Source organism: Gossypium arboreum, chromosome 4 (assembly GCF_025698485.1).
Source record: "Gossypium arboreum isolate Shixiya-1 chromosome 4, ASM2569848v2, whole genome shotgun sequence".
NCBI classification, from domain to species: Eukaryota; Viridiplantae; Streptophyta; class Magnoliopsida; order Malvales; family Malvaceae; genus Gossypium; species Gossypium arboreum.
The window spans coordinates 110639094-110659764 of NC_069073.1; positions in this window are offsets into that span (position 1 = coordinate 110639094).

A 20671-nucleotide genomic window follows, 5' to 3' on the forward strand; every position below is an offset into this window, starting at 1 on the left:
AATTTAGAACACGATGTGTGTTTAAGAATAACATACAATAAATAATAAAACCTATGATTTGAAACTAATTAATCATAATAATACATGAAATATGTACCATAATAAAGTAAAAATTAGATTAAAATATTGTGAGTAAAATGAAATTTAAACACATAAATACATCAAATTAAAATATTAAATACACTACAATTGTTTATCATGATATTGTCATCAATTACAAGTTAATGCCGAGTTGACTTGTGACACCAACTCAATTGATAATATTATCTATATAGACAAATTTGGTTAGAGAAAATATTTTAGGTTAAAAGTTAATATTTTTAAAATTTATTCAAGAATTATTATTGGTGCAGTGGTAAAGAATTTGTTTATAAATCTATTAAACTTGGCTTCAATATTTAGACATGTTTTTTTTAGTTCTTTTATTTTAAAAATATATAAAAGTATGAAAAGACAAAAAATAGTAGTAGTCATTTAATAAAAGGGTATATTAGTTATTTCCTTACCAAGTTAGTACCCAATTAACTCGTGACACTAACTCAGTTAGGGATTTCATTAGTAGTATAGATGTTAATTTTCAAAAGATTTCATTAATAGTATAGATGTTAATTTTCAAACACAAGATTCATAATAATCACACTAGCAACAACTATTCTAAATCAAAATGTTAAATTTCTAATTACTAGTCAAGAAATTCAAGTCTATAAATACAATCAATCATAATTTATTTGATTATTTGTATTAATCAACCTCTAAAAGTATTAACCAATCAAAATGCTAGGAATCTCATACAAAATCAATATCTCAAACTAATTTGATAAACGAAAAACTAAATCTTGAAAAAAAATCCTAAACTATCATAAGAAAAAACACAATTCTAATTTTCTAGAGATTAATAAAAAATTGAAAAATTAATTGTTACCAAATTAGGGGCCCATTTAAAAGTATTGGTAGATTGTTCATCTATCTTTTAAAAATTCTGGAGTGTATGTGTGTGAATAAGAGAAATTTGAGAGAAAATTATAGTATTGAAGAAAAAAAGATAAAAGATTTTTAGGTTTTAGTAGTTGAGAGAGATTTATTTATTTTTATATAAAATAATTTTTAAAAAAAAATTGGTGAGTCATTTTCAAATTTTTGTGAAGTCAAAATTTTTATGAGGTCATTTTCAAATTTTTTGTAAGATCATCAATTATATAATTGACCCCATAATCTCCTACATAGTTCCACCCATGGTTGGACATGCCTAACTACTAGATGCAATCTATAAAACTAAACTTAAATTTGAATTGGTATCACTCCGGTATTAATTAAGAAGTTTATAGTTCAATTCAAGTAATAATTCTATTTTAAATTAGTAAAATTAGCAAAGTTTTTTTCAAAAAGAATTAACACAACTTTTTTTACATCAAAGTTAGTAATATAATAGAAAATAAAAAGTATTCTCATCATTTCAAAAGTTTCTCCAAGCTTATGTTTTTGTATATACTAATATCATCTCACGTGGGTTGCACATGGGATCATTGATAATACTCTAGAATGACATATTTTTATGTATTAATTACACATTTATTTGGAGTATGATCCTACTAATTTGAGCTATTTATGGTTTTTTATCTTGTAGGGACTAAATTGAAGGCAAACAAAAATTTGGGGGCAAAAAGCGTGAATTTAAAGATAAAATGGGCCAACATGCGAAGTAGAAGAGAAGTGGTGCCGGAAATGCAAAGTATGGAAGACTTGGATGGTGAAAGTGCAAAGAAGAGATTTTATACAAACAAGACTCTATTCAATTTTTAATTATATTAGGATAATTGTTAAAGATTATTATTTAGATTTAAATTTAGCATTTATCTTTAATTATCTTTAATTATTTGTATTTATCTTTTAAAATTTAAGTAGGAATATACTAGATTTCCTAGTACTATAAATAGGGGATGGAGTGACACAAATTTCACTCATCTTTTCTGTAAACACTCCCTCTCCCAAAAAGCCTAGCCTTTGTTCCTTTTATATTATTCAGTAAAAATTTCATTTTTATTACGTTCATTTCTTTTTCCCCAAAAAACATGAACCGCTAAATTTATCTAGTTAAAGGTTGTCGAAATTCCCCAAAAAGGGTTCATGAGGTTTAGAATCCGCACTTAGCCTTCTCAACAAGTATTCATTGCTTTTCTGCACTACGGGACTGACACTTCCGTCTATGTCCCTTCAAAAGCGATCTTTTCATCTTGAGCAAAGGTGGTTGTTTGTATGTTTTAGAAAGGTTGCACAGTCGGTTCGTTGGCTTACTGTTTCAATGGTTGTCGAGCTCAAGAGACAAAATGGTGTGGCATTCGCCATTGAGAAATGATGATCTAGTGTAAGACAGTCCCACAAAAGCAACGGTTGGCTAGAGTTAGGTTCCTTTAATTGTAAGTTTAAAACCTAAGTAGAGTTGGTGGTCATAGGCACCCTCTTCCATTATAATTGGCTTATTCTGTTCGAGAATGATCACCTAAAAGCCAATAATAGAACCCAGGCGGATCGAGACAACCGGAGGTTGGAATATCTTCATAAAAAAAAAACTTTCTCTTACTCAACTCTGTCTTTCATTACAATTTTAATTTTAACTCTTATAATTTCAATTCAATCAAACTTTAAATTTTTTTTCCAAGTACGTAGGTTTTCTTGGGCACGGCTTTGTCCGGGATTTTGAGGAACAAGAACTTGTGCAAATCTAGTCCCTGATGATTTGACCCTACTTCCCTTATACTATTATTTTTCATTATTTTATAGGGATAGGATATTTTTGGTGCTCTCAACAACCTCATCAAATTTTGGCGCCGTTGCTAGGGGTTGGTAAACCCATAGGAGTTTATCCAATGTAATGACATGTTTTTTTAAACAATTCTATAGTATCATAATAAACCTCATAAAGTTGTATCTGTGATATTTAATGGCAAAACAAATCTTGAATGTGGGATGGCACATGAAAATCATTACCAACGGTAGTTCAGTACTTAACTTAATTATGCACCACCAGTAATGCAAAAGATAGAACCCCTAATGCCATCCTTCTATTCATTAAATTTTCATATACAAAATAGCTTAATTCAAAAAAGAGGTCAATAAATATTATGGCATTGGTAAATTGAAAACCCGGTAACATCAACCTTAACTAGTCTAAATTTATAACCCTAAATGATAATAAACCCAAATTAGATATTCATCCATAGCATTCCACCCTTCTATTTTATAAAGTAAATAAGAACAATTCAACTATTTCCAAACTTTACACATGTCTTAACCGTAAATATTAGCACGGCGAAGATTAGAAGCCACAAGGATAAGTTGGAAAAAAAGAAAAAGAAAAAGAATGACAACATGATACCATGGATAAGAAAAAAACTCATTCAACTTTTTTTTTCTAAAGATGTGTAAAACAGAAGCTTTAGCATCACCCATAAGCCACTTGTGAAAGGAGGAACCAGGTAAACATTTTATTTCTAGACAAAGCCATGCTCAAAGCTAAAAGGAAGTTTTTTTTTTTTTCAACGAGCTGAGAGGCTAAGGTAACAATTGAAGAGTAGTTGGAAAGAAGCTTAGTAGGGACCAGAGTAAGAAATGTCGGGAGTAAGGTAAATTTTGATGGGCAGCTAGAAGGAAGTTTAGTGGTTGGTGGGGGTTAAAATGCTTTAAAATTTCATTTTTTAGGAAAAATGATCGAATTAGGCTAGGTTTTCCAAAAATTATAGGATTAGGTAAAAAAAAAGAAAATGCGTCCAGCTGGACACATTTCTAACGGATTATGTTTTCCATAACGGCGACCTCGTCCCAACGGCTCCCCCTAAATAATTATGAAATGGCTACATATAGTCGGAAGATCAAATTTTGGAGACATATATTCTTAATCTACCCGTTCCTCCACCGTTTTTAATCGAACCATATTTGAGAGATGTGGGATTTTTACATGTGGCCCGTATGGGTAGGGGTGTAAATTGGACCCCGCACTTGTAAGCGCGTTAGTAGAAAGGTCGAGACCTAACACACATACATTCTATCTTCCATATGGCGAGTGTACTATCACACTCGAGGACATACAATTACAGCTTGAGTTACCAGTGGATGGGCCGATATTGACTAGGTCATTTGTTACATCTTATTGGAGAGATGTATGCAAACAACTTTTAGAGAAGGTTCCGAACATGATTTATGGAGTCCAAATATATATGAATTGGTTGAAAAAAAATTTTGGTAGGCTCGATGCTGAATCGAACAAATTTGAAAGAGAACAATATGCTCGGGCGTACATCTTTATGATCATCAGGGGTCTCCTAATTCCCGATAAATCACGAAATCTTGTCCATTTAAGGTGACTGCTAAAACTCGTGGATTTTAGAGAAGTAGGCGAACTTAGTTGGGGGTCAGCCGTGTTGGCGACGTTGTACCAAGAGATGTGTCAGGCAACGCAACAATAGAAAATTAAAACCAATAGTTGCATACTATTGCCATTTTTACGTCCTCGAGCAAACTACCCTTATACATTCTCACTCGTAACAAAGTAAAATTCATTAGATAATATATTATCCATAATAAAATTATTTAAAATTTAAATTATAGTATTAGCATATTATTTCAATAGGTGAAACCATAGGATGAGTTATGTGAGACTACTAGAGGAGCTTCAAGATATACGACTTCTATTATATCAATAGTTGGAAGCGGAGGTATGTATTTTTCAAATTTCAATTATATAATATTAATGTAGTTGATTTAAAAATTAATAGTATATATATAATTAAAAATTTTATTATTTTAATATAGTTTGAATAGACGTCATGCTCCGATCCAAGAATTCAAGAATGTATATTGTGTAACATCTCTAACCCGTATCCGTTGCCAGAACAAGGTTTTGGGGCATTATTAGGATTTACATATCATTTAACAAAAATTTCAATTAAATACTTACTGATTCAATGCATCATACAAAATAAACATCTTACCGTTCAATCAATAACTTGACACTTGTCTAAGTATCAAACAACAACATTGTTAGTATACTTGTATTTCATATAATTTCAACATTGATATACCTATTTTCTCGACATATCACACTTGAGTTTAATAATAGTCTCAACTTACATAATTTCCTTGTATCAACATATCAAAGATAATCATATATGTACATGCCACGAAACATATTATTCTCTTACTGTTTTTCATAAGCATATATCATTCATTTCGTTATATCAATATTTCATGCACCATTATTTCCATATATCTTATGTATATTTATTTCGGTAATAGTTCATATTAAACTTAACATAAATTAAATTCCATGTACCTATACTTATTTCGTTTATGTATCTTCTTAATTATTTCATACAACTATTTTATACATATATTTCCATATAACCATTCATCATCTGATACATATTACCTGAATATCAATTGTTCAACAGATGTCATAGCGTCTCCCATCCACGGTCTTATTTATCTTCGACATGATGCCATAGTATCTTCAACTATGGTCTTACTTATTTTCTGTCATGTTGCCATGGTATTTTTCAACCATGGTCTTATTCATTTCCAGTCATGTTTCCATGGTATCTTTCAACCATGGTCTTGTTCATTTCATGTTACATGGCCATGGTATCTTTCAACCATGGTCTTATTCATTTTCGTCATGTTGCCATGGTATCTTTCAACCATGGTCTTGTTCATTTCATGTTACATTGCCATGGTATCTTTCAACCACGGTATTATTCATTTCCGTTATGTTGCCATGGTATCTTTCAACCATGGTCTTGTTCATTTCATGTTACATTGTGATGGTATCTTTCAACTATGGTCTTATTCATTTCCGTCAAGTTGCCATGGTATCTTTTAACCATGGTCTTACACATTTCATTTCAGAAGCACACTCTCGCGAACCTCATCCTTACATCGGGATTACCATTCCAGGCTAAATCCCCTGTAATATAAACTCATAGAGTATTATCGGGATTACCAGTTCAGGCTAAATCCTCTGCAACGACAATTACTCTAATGAGCTTGGATCTGAATTACCAGCCCAGGCTAAATTCAGACCCTAATTCGGATTATCCGTCTGGGCTAAATCCATTTTCCACATATTCTTCGGGAGGGCTATATCAGAATAGGACCACCCGTCCAGGCTAGATCCTTTTTACCGTCAATTCCTTTTCAGAGATCCATTGAATTTTCCTTTCATTCAACCGGGATTTCTTACCATTTTTATCAAATATATCAATGTTTCATCAATTTTCATACAATGAACATTCAAATTATTTATATAAATAACATACATTTCAAGCACTTAAGAATATAATTTAAGTTACACAAACTTACCTGGCAAAATTATAGAAATATCAAGATTCAGGGGCATTTTGGTAAATTTTTAATTTTCCCCGATTTTCACCCAATCTTAATCCAAATTAATAATTTCATTCAATTTATTAATTTAATCAATAAAACAATTCATTTCCTTCATTTTGGTCATTTTTGACATTTTTACAAAATTTCCCCTACAATTTTTCTTTTATTCAATTTAGTCCCTGAGTCTAAAACATACAAATTGTCCATTTTAAATGTAAACCTATTAAAGGTGGCAACAAACAGCGGTATGTATGTTACCCGGATGAAATACTTCTCTTAATTTTTCATCCCATTTACTTCTGTTTGTTTGGTTGCAACTCTCAAGTCCTTGAATCTCAAACTTACTTCATACTTTATCCGGAATTATTACTTTGTTGCTCTAGCTTCAACAAGAGCTTCATATTTTATCCAAATAACTTGATTCTGTTTTTCTTCCTGTGTGAAAAACCCAACAAAACCCTTGCTAGCTGAAAATTCATATATTTATTTTCTTCCTCCTCTTCCTCTCTATTTCACATCCTTAATTTATATAACATGCTTCAAGTAACATTATCAATAATTTCACTATTTACTTATATGTATATTCAAAACTGTATATTTGCGTTATAGTCACTAAATTATTTATATCTTGAGCTACAGAACTCAAAATTAAGATCTGCTAATTTTCCATGAAGCTAGAATTACGTATATTCTTACCATAAAATTTTCAAGATTTTTAATTTAGCCAATAAGTACATTTTATTCCTTAAGTCACCCTTATTCTGCTGTCTGACAGTTCCAACCCTTCTTTACTAAAAATTAATTATCTCCTCCTACAAGACTCAAATGATGTTTCTGTTTATTTCTCTTGAAAATAGACTCATTCAGAATTCTAAGCATATAAATTTAATTCCATAATTATTTTTCTTAAATTTTTTATGATTTTCCAAAGTTAGAACAAGGGAACCCAAAATCAATCTGACCTTGTCTAACTAAATTTGTTATATCTCACAATTTATAATTTCATTGCTTACACCGTTTCTTCTATGAAAAACTATACTCAGTAAAATTTAATTTCATATTTTATTCAACTTCTAATTCGATTTCCATAATTTTTGGTGATTTTTCAAAGTTAGACCACTACTGCTGTCCAAAACTGTTTTAGTGTAAGATATTAATTACCATGTTTATAACACCCTTATTTCTTTCTCTACACTATTTCTCATCACTTTCTCTATTTTCTCTTCACTAACATATCAAGAACATAGGACCATATGTAAGGAAACTCTACATTAACATCAATCCCATGCTTTTTCAATAATATCAAACTTAAAAATATATTGAAATCTTGACGTTCTTACCTTGTCTCATTGATTTCAATCTTTAACTTGATTTTCTCTCTCCTCCAGCTTCTATTTCTTGAATCTAACTTGGTACTCTAGCTCCTCATGGTATCCTTGTCATCTTTCTCTCTTGGTAGCTATGGAAATTATTTTGATTTTTGGGTGAAAATGGTAAATTTTTGGTAGAAGAACCAAATTGTAAAGAAATGAAAACTTCATTTCTTCTTCTTCTTCTCACGCTGGTTTTGCATAGGAAAGATGGATGCGAATTCCTCATCTTTCTTTCTTTATATACTAATAAAATAATAATAAAATATCTTATTAAAATATTAATAAAATAATATTTATCTAATTAAATAATTATAAAATATCAAAATATCTCTAGCATCATTATGAATCAGACAGTAGTTGAGAGTTTGTTTTCGCAGAATCGAAGTCTAGCTACAGTTTCAATCTCTTATCAGATTTTCCTATGGTTTCAGTATCATCCTATCTAGAGTGTCCTAGTAGGGTTTCAGTACAGACAGATAATTTAGAAAAATATTCAGAAGAGTTCAGAGTAATACTTACAGGCTTGAGTCGGAGATTCGGAATGCCACCGTCTAAAGATCTAAATTTTGAAAATCGCATTTTTCACAATCTTTATAATTTTTTTTTTCGAAGATCTAAATTTTGTAAACCCATTCCACAGCCGAGTTGTTGTAACTAGGCTCTGATACCACTAAATGTAACACCCCAAACCCGGCCCAGAAGTTATGGCCGGATCCGGCATGCCACATCAAAAACGTAAAAAAAAATTCCCTTTCTAAGTCCAGAAAATCGTACTTGATGTTCAAAAGATTAATTCATTAAGGGTTAAAGTGAATGGAAGCTATGCACCGGTAGGAAACCGGAAAAGAGGTGGTGAGTCCATCGGATTGCTAATACCAAGCTCCTTCGGATCCAATCCTGACATGCATACCGCCATTGCCACACCTTAATGTCATGGATATTTCTAGGAAAACCGATTTGATTAAGTCATTTTAGGAAAAGTGATTAATTTTGGAAAAATACTTTCATTGCGGAAGCTTTGCTTGTTGTCGTGTTATTTTGAAATCAACTGTTGTTTTTGAAAACGCGCCTAAAGCTATCCAGTTTCAACAGTTAAATATAAGTATTACCTATCTTAGTAATACATATTAAAACCATCAAAAATAATTAAGCGGCCTTATTACATTTAAAAGCCCAAAACTTCAAATGTAAATAAAAGGATGTCCAGTTCACCGAAGAAAATCAAACTTTCGAGCGGGTGGCCACTCCGAATTCCCTCACAACCCAAGCCCACTATGGTTGGGGATTTCTGCGTGGATGAAAATAAAAGGGTGAGTTTGGGAAACTCGGTGTGTAAGGAAAACCCTTCAAAGCCCAAGTCAGCTCAAGCCTATTGGGCCTAAGCCTATTCAGTAATAGTGGTGCTTGGGCGAGCCCTTTTCAGACATAATAAACTGGGCCTTAGCCCCTTATTCAGATAACAGTATGGCCCATAGGCCCATTTCAAAATACATGCAACATCAATAACATATGCAAGCCCATTTGGGGAGACTACTCAACCCACCAACCACTACACTCCACCCGTACCAGCCATACACTCCATGTGGGGATAGCTCAACCCACCCAGCCCAACACTCCACAGTTGCAGCATTGCTGCTCAGTTAACAGTAAATTGAGGCAAAGCCTCCAGTACGTGGACAAGCCACTTTCAGTACTTCCTCCGTCAATATCCCAGTCCCATGCATCGATAATAACAACATGGCATGCGTAAATAACCACATCAAACATGCATTTAGGTCAATTTAACCCTAGGGGTATTTGGTAATTTATCTCCTAGGGGTAAAGCGTAAATTTTCCACTTTTAAAGGTATTTCAGAATTTATCTATTTTAGGGTTTTTCATGCATATTCCTACTTTTCACGTACTAATGAATCACGCATCGAGGGTTCTTACGAATTGGGCCGTTGGCCCATCATTCCAATTTTGGCCCATTAAGCCCAAAAATATCGAGGCACGTAAATCATGCACTTTACGGTCCAAATTTTGCAGCTTACCAAAACATTAATCGATTTATCTCACGAGCATTCGACACTCGCAAATCTACAAAATACCGGTTTTCGGCATTTCGCTTTTCGACTTTTGCCGATCCGGACTAAGAAAGAGGGTGTTAGTTACACACTGCTTGCGACGATATCTTGACAAGATCCACACACGAACCGCCTACAATTGGATTACTAACACGTTAATCTAACTATTCAAATACAAACTACGATTAACCCCTTACAATATTCGCCAACCACACCTACAGATCATAGTAAGCTTATAAGAAATCAATAAGCAACTCATTAACAAATTTTTGTCAATGTTTACCACATAATCAAAATTTCACTGCAAGCTGTCTTCCTGAGCAACAGTCACTAAGTCATTTATAACTGGAGCTACGAAACTCCAAATCAAGTTCCGTTAATTTTCCCTGAAAATAGACTCATATATCTTCTATTCATAAAATTTTCAGAATTTTTGGTTTAGCCGATCAATACCAGAATTTTCTCAAAGTTTCCCATGTTTCACTGTTTGACTAATCTGACCACTCTTCATTACGAATCAAATTTCTCATTGTACAGAATTCAAAATATGTTCTTGTTTATTTCATTAGAAACTAGACTCAATAAGCTTTAATTACATAATTTATTCAGCTTCTAATTCATCTCCCACAATTTATGGTGATTTTCCAAAGTCACGTTACTGCTGCTGTCCCAAGCAGATTTATTACCAAATCACTCTTTCACACCTAACTTGCATGCATGTTATTTAAACATGTATATCACCAATCAATCATCACATATCTATGATTTTACTTAAGTATAATCTCCATTTCATCATTTTAAAGCACAACATGTTAGCCGATTTTTCCCTTTAGCATCTAAGGCACATGCATGTTCATTTGTTTGGCTCAACTTCACCTATCTTCCATTTTTCATCAAAAGAACATGAAACAACAACCATTTCCTTCATTTTAATTCATGACTAAATGCTCACAACACAACTAAAAATCAAAATATACTTCAAGAGTTAAGGTAGAATCAAGAAGAACTCATGAACCTCAAAATAGAAGCAAGGTACCAAGAACTTACCTTCAATTTTCCTCCTCCTAATGACCGAATACTCAAGAGCTTTCTCCTCTCCTTTCTCTTCTCTAACTTTTAGCTATGATGAACAAAGATGGACAAAACTTTGTTCTTTTCACCCCTTTTTCTTTTAATAAAACTTCATATTTCATCCATTTAATTCTTTAATACAAAAGACATGATATTCTTATCATGAAACATTTACCTAACCCATTATCATGAAACATTTACCTAACCCATTATCATGGAACATTTACCTAACCTATTATCATGGAACATTTACCTAACCCATTATCATGGAACATTTACCTAACCTATTATCAATTTGTATCAATTTGTACCATAAATTATGGATATCAAGTGTACATTTTGTCTACAACAACATGATGGTTGGCCACTTCATGTAAAATGGGAGGTTTATCATGCAAATCCTCCTATTTTGCACTCCTATTTATTTGGCCACTTCAATTTAGCCTATAGCATTTTCAAACATTTTCACATAGGTCCTATTTCATAATTTCACTCACAAATGACAAAATCAAAGCATGAAATTTTGTCAACATTCACAGAATTCCCGAAAATTGGGGCGTTACAATTCTATCCTTGAGTCATCATTTAAATTTGGTAAAATTGCAATTTAGCCCCTCATAATTCTTCACCTATTCAATTTAGTCCTAATTCATTAATTTTCCTTGGTTTCTAGATTATTCCACCCTTAAAATATTTTCACTATTAATCCTTCAACTTTTTCATATTTACACTTTAATCCCTCAAACTTTGAGTATTTACTGTTGGGCCAGAAAACTTTTCTCACTTTTACAATTTAGTCCTTTCCTGAATCAAGATATCATAATTTTCTTCTCAATGTTGTCATAACTCAAAATTTTCCTTTTTGTCACTTTATTTCCTTATTTTACTATATCAAAGATAATATCTTACTATAGAATTTTTTGGGGTATTACATATTGTCTGAATTCTTAGTGAATCCCAACATTTGGCACATGAAGATGCCATCAGTAGTCTACACTACAGTGGAGATGCACGAATACATTAAAATTAGGATGATCTTGTGAAATACCTGCAACAACACAAGTACGTTGGAATTAAGAATTCAATACCCCTAACATAAGACAGTCTTGATGCAGTACCTGCGACAATACACGTATGCGAAGTGGTATATTTTTTCGTGGTCCATAACCCTGTCTTTTTCTTAACAGAAGTCATGATTTTCCATGCACATCTATTGTCTGGCATTGCACATTTGCCTTGAATTTTCATATCGTGATTTAAAAACGTAAAAGTTTTCCCTGTTCTTTATATTTTTTCGCTTCACTACAACGACAAAACCATCTTTAAAGGAAAACTACATCCCAGTTTTAAATCACCCGAATCTAACGAAGAACTTGCATGGTCTAGTTTTCTGTGTAAGAGTTCTGCAAACTCCAACCCAGATTTTTCTAAGAGGTCAGTATTATACATGTAGGTCGAAATTGAGTAAGCTCTGAACCGTGAATCTTCTTCAGCATCTTTGCTCGGACTTTTATCGTCTAAACCTCTATCTTCTAATTCAGTTAGAGCCGACTCTAGTTCAAAAAATAATGTAATTTTTGAACAATCCACCCCAGGCTCTCGGATTGCACCGACATCGGATTCAATGCCCTATTCAATCTCAAACCCATCAGCATCTCTAAGGTTAGATGTCCTTTCGCCGATGGAGGTCGTAGGGAGTACATCATCCCTTTTTGTATAGTTGTCAAAACAACCAAAATCACATGTTGATTGCCAACCACTGGAACTTGATGTCATACCCTTATAAGTGTTCCTAGAAGTGAACATCGGTTGACCAAAGTTCAAATCAAAACCATTAATTGAGTGCCATGTCAGGGTCCAGTATTCTAAGTTACCACCAAAACTTGATTGTTAGACGTTCTGTTTGCCACGGTTGAAATCTGGGGCTAAAACTGACGAGTGTCTTCCCATTGATGATTCTGGGATATCATAATGGGAACTTTGTAACAAAACAGTGAACCCACCACACAACTGTGTTGTTGGGATCTTAGCTTGTTCTTTTGTTCTGACCTCTAGAACTGGAACATATGTTAACCTCTGATCGTATTCATTTGTGTTTGCAAACTCTGCATATAACTCGAGTATTGGTGATCCACTAGTAATATGCGTCTGCACCATCGCCTCCATCCCCCTTACGCCTCTGATATCAAAAGTGTTATATTTGACAAGGTCGATCGAAGTACAAAATTGATATTTCAATGAAGATACTCTCATCTGGTTGAGTCTGACTATTTTTTGTCTAATTCTTCTATGCAACTCCAGCAATTGTATGTTAGGGTTCAAATCCAACCGCGTTGTGTTCTATGATGAAAAAATGACCCCATTGTCGGTGTCACGAACTTCACCATCGTAATAAAAAATAACATTAATTTATCCACTCATTTTAAACAAAATAATTTGTTTCACATGTTTGAAACAAAAACATTATTTAAAAAAATAGAGTCGTAATTATATATGAACAACAACAATCAAACCTTACTTGATGCAATTACGTGTTTGCTCCAAATTATGTCTTACAAAACGCCTTGCAAACTTCCTCTTCTTGTGATTCTTCTTGCAATTTTTTTTGCTTGGAATTACCTTATGGCACTCAATGTTGAAAGCCATCCTTTTACAGAGTCGGGGTGAATCACAACTGATTTAGAAAATTTTTCCAAGTGAGTGGGAAGTTTGCACGCGTTGAATTTGGCAGAGGGAAAACATTCCACGTAGGGCACATTTTTAGTGACAAGTAAAAAATATTCACTTAAAACGCACCCTATGTATAGTGTTTTCTCACTACCAATATCAACTACAAATTTCTCACTCACCCATCATATATCCCAAGATTCTTAGGATAATATTTTCTGAAAAATGCTAATCGACATCAACCTGCCTTAAATTACGGGTGATCAAAACTCATTCCATTTGAAAAAATTGAAAAAAAAAATACAAACTAAAGGTTAATCGAATCGAGTAGTTCGAGTTTCGATTTTGAATCAAATTAAATTTGATAATTCGAATAATTTGAATATACTATTGGTGTACATGCAATTGTTGTAAATACCCTTTTGGTACCTGTCAATTTTGAAAATTACATAAGATTGGGCTCTAAATAATTTCAAATTTTTAAAAATAATGTTAACTTTATAACTCAAAAAATTATAAAAAGTCTAAAAATATATATAATTTTAAAAAGTATAAAAAACCCTAAAACCTACAAAACCCTAACCTTAACCTACCTTAACAAAAATCTAAACCATAATCTTAAAATAAAATAACCCTAGCAGATGAACAACGCTTCCACGCGCTTTCCTGCCACATCTGCTAAAAACACTTCCAGTGTAACATCCCGAAATAGGGCCTAGTCGGAATAGTGGTTTCGGGACCACAAATCTGACATCAAAATATTTATTTTATGGTTATTATGAGGCCTAGAATATGAGTATATGCATTTGTTAAAGTTTCATGAAGAAATTCAAAGTATAAGATGTCCAATTGGAAATTAGGGACTAAATTGAATAAATTGCAAAACTTGGTTTCTAGAAGCAATTTGTATGAAATTGCTTTAGATTATGTATTAGAAGGTCTTGGAGAGCAATTTTTCCAAATTCTAAATTTTTGGACAAAAATGGGCTTGCATGGATGAAATTTTAAAGAAATGGCATAATGGCATTTTGGTCATTAAGCATTTTAATGAAATAAAAAGAGAAAAATGGAGCAAAAATATGCTCATCTTCTTCCCATAGCTGCCGAAATTTGGAGGACACCATACCTAGGGTTTCTTCAATTTTCAAGCTTAATAGTAAGTGCTCCCGAGCCCCGTTTTTCATGTTCTTTGTATTTTTTAAATCTCGGTAGCTTGATCTCTCCATTTCTACTCATATTTCATGCTAGGGTTCATGTTTAAAAATTTACCCATGCATTATTTGATTGTGTTTTGATGACAATGGGGGAATATGAAAGATTAATGTGTGTTGAACATCTTTTTCTAGCTGATTTTCATGAGAAACCCTTATAAGGACCATTTTGCAAAAGATGTAAATGTGCGGTAGAAATGAGAAAATAATGGATAATGTAGGCTACCATAAGAAGGAAAAGTGTTCAGCTAGGCTTGGGTAAGATAGAAAGTGCATGTGTTTCATTATCCGAGCCTAGGGACTAAATCGTAAAAATGTGAAAGGTTAGGGGCAAAACGGTCATTTAGACCAAGGGTAGATATTAAACTTGAAATGCATAATGTAATGTATTAATGAGTTAATTTTGCTGTTATAGACCCTGAGGAACAAATTTCGGAGGTCAATCGTGGTAAACGCAAGGTTTTAGAATAACCGAAACACAATCCCGAAAAGAATACCAAGTAAGTTCGGATAACTTAAAGTAAACCCCTAATATAAATAATTGTATGATTATGAATGCATGATATTTGCATTTATTGATGGTATGAAAATGCATGAAATGCACCTTTGGTAATGACTTGTTGATAACTATCTTGGTTGAGGTTAAAAAGGGAATTCGATGGATAAACCATGTTTTACATGTGAACTGAGAACCTGCATGTGTTGCAATAAGGATTTAGCCCGGACGGGTAATCCGTGATCTCAAATATGAAAATGAATCTAGCCCGGACGAGTGTTCCTTGAATGATCAAGCCTCCCGAAGAATATGTGTGCATTATGAATTTAGCCCAGACGAGTAATCCGATTAGGGTCTGAATTTAGCCTGGACTGGTAATTCAGATCCGAACTCATTAAGGGTTTTTTTCACTATAAGGGATTTAGCCTGGACTGGTAACCCCGACATCACCTTACAAGTTCATGATATGGAGGATTTAGCTTGGACTGGTAATCCTGCCATGGGATGTGGGGTTCGCGGGAGTGCATATATGTGAAATGATCATTCATAAGAATTGATAGATAATGGGTACTCCATCGAGATTTCCTAGAAACTCAACGGGATAATATGATATATGTTAACAAGATGATGAATGATGAGCTCATTTACATGATGCTTTGTTATGTGACTAACTCATTGATTGAGTGCATGTGATAGGAAATCATTTCATAATGGATGATTTCATGATTTAGATATGGATGTATGCTAATTACTCAGTAAATTTGCTTTCCAGTTATTCGAGCTTACTAAGCATGTAAATGCTTACCCCTTTCTTTTTTTCCTATCTTACAGAGCTCGAGGACTCGAAAGGATTGGAGGAAAATTGGAGAGTGAACACACTATCAATTAAACAAGCTTTGGTATAAAGACTCTGTTTATTTTGTTAAATGGCATGTATAGTACTTTTAAGTATTTTATTATATGTGTCATTTTATTTGCCAAGTAAAGGCATGTAGAAATATGTTTATCTCTTTGTATATGGCCATGAAAATTGGCTTAATTTAAGTAGGCTATGACCTACGATTTTATGCATGGTTTTAATTACTAATGATGGGTTGCTATCAAATGGCAATGAGTCACATGAATAAGCCAATTTCGGATAGATTAATGTAACACGGGAACCCATGATACTAAAGAGGAAATAAGCATTTATGTATGAAACCAATGATATGAGGTTTCCATACAACTATTTTCGTTAAGGTTATTTACAAGCGTAAAATTATGTTTTCTCTCAAACTTGGTAACCACTAAACACAAGTAGTAGAAAGAGGTGACTAAAGGCTTGGAAAATAGCCTGGTAAAGTCCACATGGTTGGACACACGGGCGTGTGTGACACACGGTTCCCTTCCATGGGCATGTGCTATGGCCGTGTGTCCCCTGCACTTAAAATTTTAGCTCAAAGTTGTACACGGGTAGGCCACACGGGCATGCATCATGGCCATGTTAAAATGATAGTTTCGTCCACAGGCAAGTAGCACGGGCGTGTTTCCATGGCCGTGTTGATAAGTTAGTGTTGCCCACGGTTGAAGGGCATGGGCGTGCCTCAAGATACACGGGCGTGTGAGTCCACACGCCTCAATCTACACTAGCGTGTGCCCCTTTATGTTAAGAAAAATTTTCTGAAAAGCCCAAGGTTAATCGAACGTGCCCGTATTTGTCCCGCATTACCTTCCGATATGTTGTAGGTCTCAAAGTCCTATACAAGAGACGAGATGTTCATGATTGAAAAGTTTTAAATTTAAATGAAATTTTGTGACCTGAGTTAGTATACTGAAAGTGTAAAGTTCCGGTAATGCCTTGAACCCTGTCCCGGTGTTGGACACGGGTTAGGGGTGTAACATTAAGCTAGACGCATTTTCGTTTTTCGGTCTAATCCCGTAAGTTTTCCAAAAACCGACCTAATCCGATAATTTTATTTATAAAAACAGCATTTTTAAAAATTTTACCTGTTGGTGAGAAATGTTGGGACCAAGGTGAAAAATGTTGCGTAGGAAGAATAGCCATCGATGAGAAAAGTTAGCGTAGGGATAAAAGTGCTACGATCAAGTAAAAATTCATTCAAGTGAATTGCAAAAGGGGATAGAGAAAAACAGTGCCAACAGAAAAACAACAGATGTATATATATAGCCACATGAAAAATTTTCAGAAATAAATTGTTCCAAACTTGATGGAAGAGTGTCTGAGAAAGAGAGAGTTGTGATCAGGTGAAGAATCTTGTCTATATAATTTTTTATTTTGTTTTTATTTTATTTTATTTTGGTTATTGTCAATAAAAAGACAAACAAAAAGATTAATTAAGAATAGTAGAGATACAAAAATCATAATTTAACCAATTTTTGTCAACTTGCACAATTTTAATAATAATGTTGACATACTAAAAAATGGAATGGGTTGATTTAATTTGCACACTTTTAATAGTAATGTTGACAAACAAACAAAAAAGTAAATGTATTTTTTTAATTTTCATCATCATTTTGATTGTATTCTCTAACTTGTTTTAGGTTCCTAAATGACTAAGTAAGCATGTGATTTCATAAAAAAAAATTCAAGTAAATTGGTAATTAATTAATGTTGTGAGCTGAATTAAAATTATATGATTTTTGTACTTAAATTTGTAAGGTATAGAAAATTACTAGATGCTTGGTGTGAAGCAAAACCCTACCAAAAACATGAAAGGAGGCCTCAAAATTTGTCATTAACAATTTAAGGAGACATCAAAAGGCTTATGTTAAAGTAATTGACAACTTTAGAATATAGAGTTATTTTCAGTATTTTTAGACTAATAATTCATGCAAAATTTGAGTGGTTGATAACAAATTTTGTAGTTTTTATTATAATTTCGTCCTGTTAGATAATGTAACACCCCAAACCCGGCCTAGACGTTATGACCGGATCCGGTGCGCCACATCGATGCGTTCAAAGCATTCCGTTTTACTTAGTTTGGAAAACTTAGTTGGGGTTGTAAAAGATACTTTTTAAAGCAGGTTAAGGTGAATAGAAGCTATGCACCAGGTAGGAAACCAGGAAGAAGAGGAGGTGAGTCCGTCAGACTGCTTAAGTACCAAGCTCCCTTCGGATCCAATCCTAGACATGCACACCACCATTGCCACACCCTAACGACTCCTGTAATTTTGAGAAAAACCGTTTGGTTATGTCTATCTTAAGAAAATGATTAAGTTTGAAAACGTTTGTTTAGCGGAAGTCTTACTTGTAAACGTGTTATTTTGAAATCCCTTAATGTTTTTGAAAACGCGTCCTAAAGCTAACCCATTTTCCTTAGTCATCATAGTTTTTTTCATCATAGTAAAATAAAATAATAAAAGTAAAACAAAACCATAAAAATAATTAAAAGGCCTTATTACACTTAAAACCCAAAACCATAGATGAAATTAAAAGGACGCCCGTTCACGAGAAAGAAACCAGTTCAGAGAAACATGTGGCGATCCAAATCTCTCATGACTCCAAGCCCACTATGGTTGAGGATTACTGCGAGGTGAAAATAAGGGGTGAGTTTTGGAAAACTCGGTGTGTAATTCAACCCAACCATAGCCTAAATCAGTTCAAACCACGAGAGAGAATAAGTTGGCCTCGGCCAGAGCGAGATAATGAATGAAGCCCGTAGGCCCGAAGCACTGAGCAGGTATATCATGCTTATGCGAAACCCAACCATATCCAACCACATACACCCCCATACCATCCTTTCACCATGTGGGAGAGTACTCGACCCACCCAACCGCTACACGCCACGAAATATGCAGCATGGTCGCCAAGATAGAAAATGTGTGAGTCACCAGATACAGATATTTTGTGGCAGTGCCACCAGAACAGATATATGTGGCAGGGCCACCAGAACAGATAATTTGTGGCATAGCCACCAGGACGCTTCCTCCATAATATAACCCATGTCCCCATGCAACAGATATACATTCATGGCATGCATCATACAGATTTAATTCATCATGCTTTTCAGACAAAATTAACCCTAGGGGTATAAAGGTCATTTAGCATACATAGGGGTATAATGGTAATTTTGCATACATAGGGGTATTCTAGTAAATCTAACTATTTCTAAGGTTTTCATGCATATCGTAGCTATTACGTTTAGCCAGAAACACTTACCGAAGCGTTTTATCGAATTGGGCCGTTGGCCCATTAACCCGATCTTGGCCCATTAAGCCCAAAATATCAAAACGCATGAAATCGCGCGTCATCGCAGCTTTTATCACTTTCGATTACCAGTAATAATTACCCATACGTCTTACGAGCATTCAGACTTTTCATAGCGCCCAAAATACCGATTTTTGGTATTTTGGCTTTTCACTTTTACGATCTAGCCTATGAAAGGGTGTCGATTACACACTTTTTGGATTTCCTCGTTGAGATCTACACCGATCGCCTACAATTGAATCACTTACTATTACTCCAAATATCAAAATACAATTGAGTATCTAGTCCCTTATCACATTCGCCAAACATGCCAAAAACCCTTATTGCTCTTACTTCATCGCCGAAAGATGGTTAACTCCAAAGATCCGATCGTTCCACCTGTCCAAGCCCTTGATCAACCGCCTCTAAATCACGCTATTACCAAAACAAAATAGTTATTACGACCTCTCAGGGTTACAAGTCCAAATCGATAACCTCCCTAACTTTTAGGGATTTCAGCTTTTCCTAAAATATGTAAAAAGACTAAGTTTTGGCGAAGACTTACCACCGATTCCTTAGTGACTGATTCCCATGAGTTTCCCACTCGATCCCGATGTAGATGTAAGCCCTCAGATGATAACAAAAGTCTATATTTCAGTGACTTCAGTATTCGGCCAAGTCCCTTTTAATGTGGGGTTTTTCGGCTTTTTTGAAACTTGTGTTTAGAAAGGTAAAACGAGAGGGTTTTGCTATGGTCTTGTCGTCAAAAATTGAGGTTTTAGAGGGCTGGTGAATCGGCCACAAATGATGAAGGGAAGAGATGTGGTTTTGGTTATAAGAAATCGGCACAAAAAGAATAAGCTTTCGGGATTTCGGCTTTTTATGATGTTCGGCTTATAAGGCTAAAAATAAAAAGATTAAGGATGTGATGAAGAGTAAAGAGATAGAAGGGTTCGGCTATGGAGAAGGAAGAGGAGAAGGTTGATGGAGAAAAAGAAATAAAAAAAAGAGGAGAAGAAAAGATGATCAGAATTTCGGCACAACACACCTTAAATGCCGAAATTCCCACTACTACAATACCTAGCCGAATTGCCCATGCTAGAGTCCCTTGGGCCACCTCTTGCTCCTTGATCAGCTCCTAGATTTCCTCCTTATCTTTATCCTTATTCAATCCCTTACCTTCTTAAACTCTTCCCCATGACTTTTATTTCAGCCCATTACTT